Source organism: Poecile atricapillus, chromosome Z, assembly GCF_030490865.1.
Source record: "Poecile atricapillus isolate bPoeAtr1 chromosome Z, bPoeAtr1.hap1, whole genome shotgun sequence".
Lineage (NCBI taxonomy): Eukaryota > Metazoa > Chordata > Aves > Passeriformes > Paridae > Poecile > Poecile atricapillus.
The window spans coordinates 71,286,292-71,292,785 of NC_081289.1; the positions used below are offsets into that span (position 1 = coordinate 71,286,292).

A 6,494-nucleotide genomic window follows, 5' to 3' on the forward strand; every position below is an offset into this window, starting at 1 on the left:
GGCCGTTGCGGCGAACAGTCGGAGACAGGTCGGGACCATGGCGGAGGTGCCGCTGCCCGCCGGGCTCAACGCCAAAAGCTTTCCCGCCAAGCTGTGGCACCTTGTCAATAGCCCCCGCGTCCTCTCCGTGCGCTGGGACAACCAAGCCCAGGGGCTGCTCATTGACCGCTCCCTCTTCGAGCGGGAGCTGCTCAGGCCGGGCGGCAACCAGGGGCCAGCCCCGCACACCTTCAGAGCCACTCAGTTCCGCAGCTTCGTCCGCCAGCTCTACCGCTACGGTTTCCGCAAGGTGCCGGGCCGGGCTGGCGCGGCTGCGCCGGGTGGTGCCGGGGCCTGGCTCCACTACACAAACCCCTGCTTTCGCCGCGACTGCCCCGAGCTCCTGCGCCGCATCAAGCGCCGGACCGCGGCCAACAGGCAGCCGCCGCCGGCGGGCGGGGACAGGCGCAGGTGCTTCCGGCAGCTCCCGAGGGCGCGGCCGCTGCCGGACGGGCGGGCGAGACGCAGCGGCTTCAAGGCGCTCCCCAAGGAGCAGCCGCCGCTGCCGCCCAGGCCCCTGCCCAGTGGCTTCCTCCTGCTGCACAGGGAGCGGACGCTGCCGGACTGGCGGGAGCTGCGCAGGCCCCAGCCCGGCCGCTTCCAGCAGCGCCCCAAGGAGCGGCCGCTGCTCACCCGGCGCCCGCCCTGCGGCTTCTACCTGCTGCACAGGGACCGGCCGGGGCCGGCCCGCTGCGAGGGGCCGAGCCGTTTCCAGGAGCTCTACGGCGAGCGGCCGCTGCCCGCCGAGCGGGAGCTGCTCCGAATCCCGCCCTGCGACTTGCTCGGGCTCCACGGGGAGCGGCCGCTGTTTCTCGGCCGGGAGGGGCCCCCCAGCCACTTCCAGGAGCTCTATGGGGAGCAGCTGCCTCTGGCCGACCGGGAGGTGGTCAGGAGCCAGCCCTGCAGCTTCCAGCAGCTCCACAGGGAGCAGCAGCCCCCAGCCTACAACCCACCAGGTAGGAAAAGAATTCTAGCCTTGCTTTTCCAAAAGGTCATGAGAAGTGGCGGTTGGAAGTGTTTTCCCACAATGCTGTGTCATTCTGAGACAGAAATTGTCAAGCCTGCTAGGAAGGGGGTCCTAGAAGGCGAAAAGGTTCTCTGCCTGGTTTTCCTGTGATGTTGCATCCAAGGCAGCAGTAGAGCTCTGCATCCCAAGGCCACCTTCTGGAGCCTGACCACAAGGTGTTTGGATTCTTGCAGCCACTCCGGGCACGTCAGCCTCCAGTGCTCCACCTGACAGTGCCGCCTGTGCAACAGCATCAACGGCCTCAGCAGGGAGCGCACTTAAGGAAGAGGAATCTCCACCGCTGGATCTTGGCCTAGCTGTGGAGAAAATGATTCGGGAGATCAGGAGATCCCTGTCTGAGAAGTCTCCCTCTGCTCAGGTAACCCCACTGGATGGGAATAAAAGGGGCTGGACCGAGAGCTCTGTGGCTCAGAAGCACCACCTTGTGATGGATTGCCTGAGCGCTTGGGTGGGGTGGTGAGACTCCCAGCCACAATTGTGTGCTTTGTGTGTGGCTTTGCAGCACACAGCCCTGGGCAGTGCTGGGAACGAGCTCTGCCCTTACTGACAGCTGTGTTGGCAACAAGGAGAGCCCCTGGCTTTCTGCTGGCTGATTTCTTACAGCTCGTGGGGTAAGCCAGGGTCAGAGCATGAGGGCACATGCCCTCATTCGGTGTCTTCTGGTTTTCTGCGTTCACGTTTTGCCTCAGAGGTCATTTTGTAAAAGCTTCCACTTAGCCTTGGCCATGGAATCCTGATTTGAAAAGATTTATCATGTGAACCGTGTGGGCTGTTCCGCCCCCCCTGCCTCTGCTCCCTGCCCTTTGGGAGTGGAGAAGGGTTATTGTAGCCCTGATGTGATTCCAAGAAAACACTGAGTGATCTTTGGGTTTCTTTCTTCCTGCTTTTCATTCAAGGGGAATATTCATGTTGCCTCCGAGTCCTCAGGAGGGGAACCCGTGAACGAGGCTGCAGCAGAGGAAGCTTCATCTGGCACCGAGAACTGCGGTGACAGTTCCCCAGAGCCTGAGGAGCCTGGTAAGGAGAGAGCCCACATTGGTTTGAGCCCCATTGGCCCATGGCTGCTTTGAGCCTGTCCCTGGCAGGAAGGGAGATCAGGAGAGTTGAGTTCTTGTCGGCAGGCTTGGTGCTTCCTGCTGCCTTTAGTTCGAGTCCTGCATTGGCACAAGCTCCTCAAGCCCTGCCCTCCACACTTTTCCAGAGGCTCTGACACTGAGTCCTGTGCTATGACAAGAGAGCTGGGAGTAAACCTGACCTTGTGGGAGCTGTGTCACCAAGCTGGGTGTCCCAGTTTTGTGCTGAAGTCCATGGATCAATTTTCTGCAGCGTGACAGGGGAAACCAGGCTGAGCACCTCTTGCAGTAACAGGGAGAAAAAAGAGTGAAAAATGAGGGCAGAAGTCCAAATCACTGACTGTACTACCAGTTTGCTGGTATCTGCCCTGAGACACAAGGAAAACAAAGAGAGCAGAACATCAGAGGCCAATTAATGGAAAAATGACAACTCCGGTAACACAAGAAAAAGCCTGAGGGACCCCAGATCAGCGAGACTAAGAGGAGAGAGGAAGCCCTTTGGATCCAATCCTCGGCCAAGTCGGTGCAGCCTGCAGGCCTTCTAGGGAGCTCTTTCCCTACCAGCTTGTCCTGTCAGAGCTGATGGTCAAGCTGGAGCATCTACTGCTCATTGTAGAGGGCAGTTTGTAGATCTGACATCATGGAGCTGCTTCATGATTCAGTTCACAGCACCCTTCAGCCTCAGCCACTGCAGTGAGGCCTGAGGTCTTTCTGTCAGCACAGAGAAAAGAAACAAGTCCGGGCTTCTTTGTGGCAGCTGGCACCGCCTGTGTTTCAAGCTCTCGTGCGTGCCATTTGCACTGTGGGAACCGAGACTTTATTGAGATACTTGAATGCTTCACACAGTTTTGGAAACTTGGAAGGATCCCTGTTCTTGAAAGAGCAGGCTTCAAATTCCCAAGGGAGAGTCTGCCTTTCAGACCATCTTCTCCAGTCCCTGATAGGACAATGGCTGCCCAAGGGAAACAGGGCCCCACCCACAGGGGCCAATATTGACTCCGTGTTCCCTTTGCTTCCCAGATGCCTGAGAGACGTCTCCTGGAGGGCTGCCCTGCACGGCAGGAAGAGACAGAGGGAGGGCCTGTGACCATCAGGCAGGCACAATCCCTCTGTTTTACATCTATAGCTTTCTGTAGTTCTGTAGTTCTACTTAGTAGTGCTTATAGTTACGTTTATAGATTCTAATGCTCTGTTTCTATAGATTGAATTATTTAATATATTTATATATAATATAGATTCTATAGAAGCTCTCTGTTTAGAGATCTGTCTAGTTAAGTGTAGATATAGATAGTTAAAGATGTGATATATTTTTTATATGGAATTGCATTTATAGATTTTCTGATTGAAATTTATATATGTCAAGAGTAAAATTAATATACATATATACATATATAGACAGTTCTATTTATAAATGCATATAGGTATATTTGAAGGGAAATATAGATGTTCAGAGGGATAAGTTTCCGTTTGTGTAGCCTTAGGCTGCATTTTAACCTCTTTCCCCCCTCGGCTGCCTTTTTCACCTCTTCTTTTTCCCCCTGCACCCCCTCTGTCCCCTCTTCCTGTGCTGGGTCCGAGCTAGGGCCGGGCCCGGTGGAGCAGCAGTTCCAGCGCCAGCTGTCCCTGGAGCGGTGGGAGCTGCCGGTGGCCCCAGGCACTGTCCCCTGAGGAGCTGCTGAAGGACGGTGAGACTGAGGGGGCCGAGGAGGCGGTGACGCTGAAGGGACGGTGACCTTGAGCTGCTGGGGGCACTGAGGGCTGTGGTGGAGCAGAGTGCGATGGTGGCACTGAGGTGACAGGGAGGTGGCACAGGCAGAGGGGGGTGCCGGCTCTGAGGGGACAGAACGGGTCAGAAGGGACTGAGAGGGGTGAGAGGACTGCGAGGGGCTGAAGAAACTGAAGGGGGGGCTGGGGTTTTGCCGAGAGGACGGCGGGGCTGAGGGGATGGAGGGGCCAGCAGGGAGCACAGAGGGGTCAGGGACTGCAGCTCTGCCAGGCCTTGGAACCAATTCCAAAGCCTCCACTTTTGCCACAGCTGCCCTGAAGACCTTGAGGCCAGCCAGACACTGCCAGGAGCCAGCAGGGAGAAGCTGAAGGCCACGAGCAAGAGCAGCGAACAGGGAGCTGCTGCTGCTGCCACCCCGAGAGCCTGGGTGAGGCCACAGGGCCGGTGAGGCCGCGCGGTGCTGAGGGTGGCGTGGGCTTTAGCCATGGGCGCTGCCCGGCTGGGCAGGAGCAGCCTCTGCCCATGCTGGGGCTGCTCAGCGCTGCTGCCCCGGCCGGCACAGGGGCTGTCCTTGGGCAAGGCAGCAGTGCCGGCAGGGCCCGGGAGCTGTGCCGGGCTGCCGGGGGCTGCGGGACAGTCCCGCCGCGCCTGGGCTAGCCACACACTGGCCCGCTCGGCCTGCTTGTTCTTTCAGCCCTCCTGGGGAGGCTCTGAGGTTTTCCCTTCCCTGCTGGAAGGGCAGGTGCTGCCAAGGGAAAGGTCCCAATAATGACTCGGTGTTCCCTTTGCCTCCCAGATGTCCCATCTGCTGTCCTTGTCCAGGAGAGCTGCTCTGCACGGTTGGAAGAAACTGAGGGAGAGGCTTTGAAGATGGGGGGGCTGAGTTCCCTCTGTTTAAAGAAGAATGGACTTAGGCATAAAGAGGGATAATTATGTGGCTATTTATATATGTATATATGTATATTCCTATTTGTATAGAAATATTTCTATATATATGTTTTTCTATTTATGGATATATTCTTTGTACATATGTATGGATATATACACATACATGTCTGTAATTTTGTACGTATATGTAAGTATACATATATGTTGCTATAGTTGTGTTAAATTCTATCTCCTTATACCTAGGAGATACAGTTGAGTATATTTCGACTGCTACAATTATAGTTATTTTGCTCTTTAAATAGGTATATTAGTATTTGCATAGGTAGATATGTGTATTTTTATATTTTTATCTGTATGTTAACATTGGATATGGATTGATATGATATGGAGTAGTAGAATTGTAGAATTCTGTCAGCTGTGATGACCACTATTTGTATACTGTTATTTAGAGAGGGAAAGTATATTTTTGTATTTCTATATGGGCCGTATGTTTTTAGTAATATGTAATAAATGGTTAAACATCTAATTGATTTTTATGTATAGTGAGTTTTGTTGTAGAGGCTGGAAATAAATTATCTTTTCTTAACATAATTTAAGTTGGTACTTGTATATTTGTATATTCTTACATAACAATATTTGTATATTTTTACATAGCATTGTTCTAATAATCTAATAAATGCCTTTTTTGACCCTTAAATGAGATTTCCATGGTGTAATGTATTGTTAGCGCAGGTGTAGCCATTTGTAATTGTAAGATGGGTGTCTGTGAGGGAGGGCAGGAGCCTCCCCCGGAATGAAAAATGTAGACCCCCCCCTCCCTCCAAATTATTATAATTCTGAATTTTGAAATGAAGGGGCTCTCAGGTAAAGATCTGGCGATAGGAAGAACAGCTTTTGACTGGTATGTACAACAAGGCAAACAAACAACTCGAACTACAGCATTACCAACCAAACAGAACCAGGGAGCTCGTGACAGCCCTCTCAGCTGAGACGGGAAAGGATAGAAGAGAGGCTTTGCTTCACAAAGCCCCTGCAGGCAGTTGATCCCGGTAGCCCAGCAGGGCTCTGAGGAACACCCACCCAGCTGCAAGAGCAGGAATGAGCAGAGATGCCGGGCCGGTGGCTGAGGTGTAGCAGCAGCTCCGCGGCGGTGGCTGGCACTGCCGCACGTCCCGGCAGGACAGGGGCTGCGAGGCCCACAGGAAAAGAAGCAGCAGCAGCAGCAGCATCTCCATCTGGGTTATGGCAAATTCCTTTCCCCAAGCAACAACAGCCCCTCAAGTGTGTCCTGCTCTGCAGCTGAAGAAACCAGCCAGCCCCCACCTGCCCCCGCCCTCCCTTTTTCCCTGGGCCACCTCCCCCCTGGGCCCAGCCAAACTCTTTGTCTTCTCCAACACCCAGTAAGTATGAGCAGTCAGGTTTCCCTACAGCTAGTTAATGGGGAAAACACGATAGGTGAGAAGGAACAAAAGGAAGGACACCTAACCAGACACCTAACCCCCAGGACAGTCACATAGCTGGGTGCATATCAGCAAAAATTGTGTCTTCCTACACTGCAAGGAGATCTTGCTGGCACTAGAGCGCACAGGAGAGTTGCAGCTGAAACACACACTAATTTATTGCAGATATACTGAAAATATTAATAATTTCTAATAGCTCCTCAAAAATAAGTCAGTATAGACTGCTTTAATGTTGCCCCTGCTGCATGTAATACCAGAAGAGCAGTGAAAAAAGATACATT

At 53.6% G+C, this 6,494-nt stretch overlaps 1 long non-coding RNA gene across 1 annotated transcript; it reads left to right on the forward strand.

The window, feature by feature from the left end:
• Window positions 1-3,689: 3,689 nt before the first annotated feature.
• On the forward strand, window positions 3,690-4,749 carry LOC131572931 (uncharacterized). Its single transcript, XR_009276088.1, has 3 exons — window positions 3,690-3,824; window positions 4,175-4,292; window positions 4,662-4,749. It is a non-coding gene; the product is annotated as an uncharacterized LOC131572931 (long non-coding RNA).
• Window positions 4,750-6,494: the final 1,745 nt, after the last annotated feature.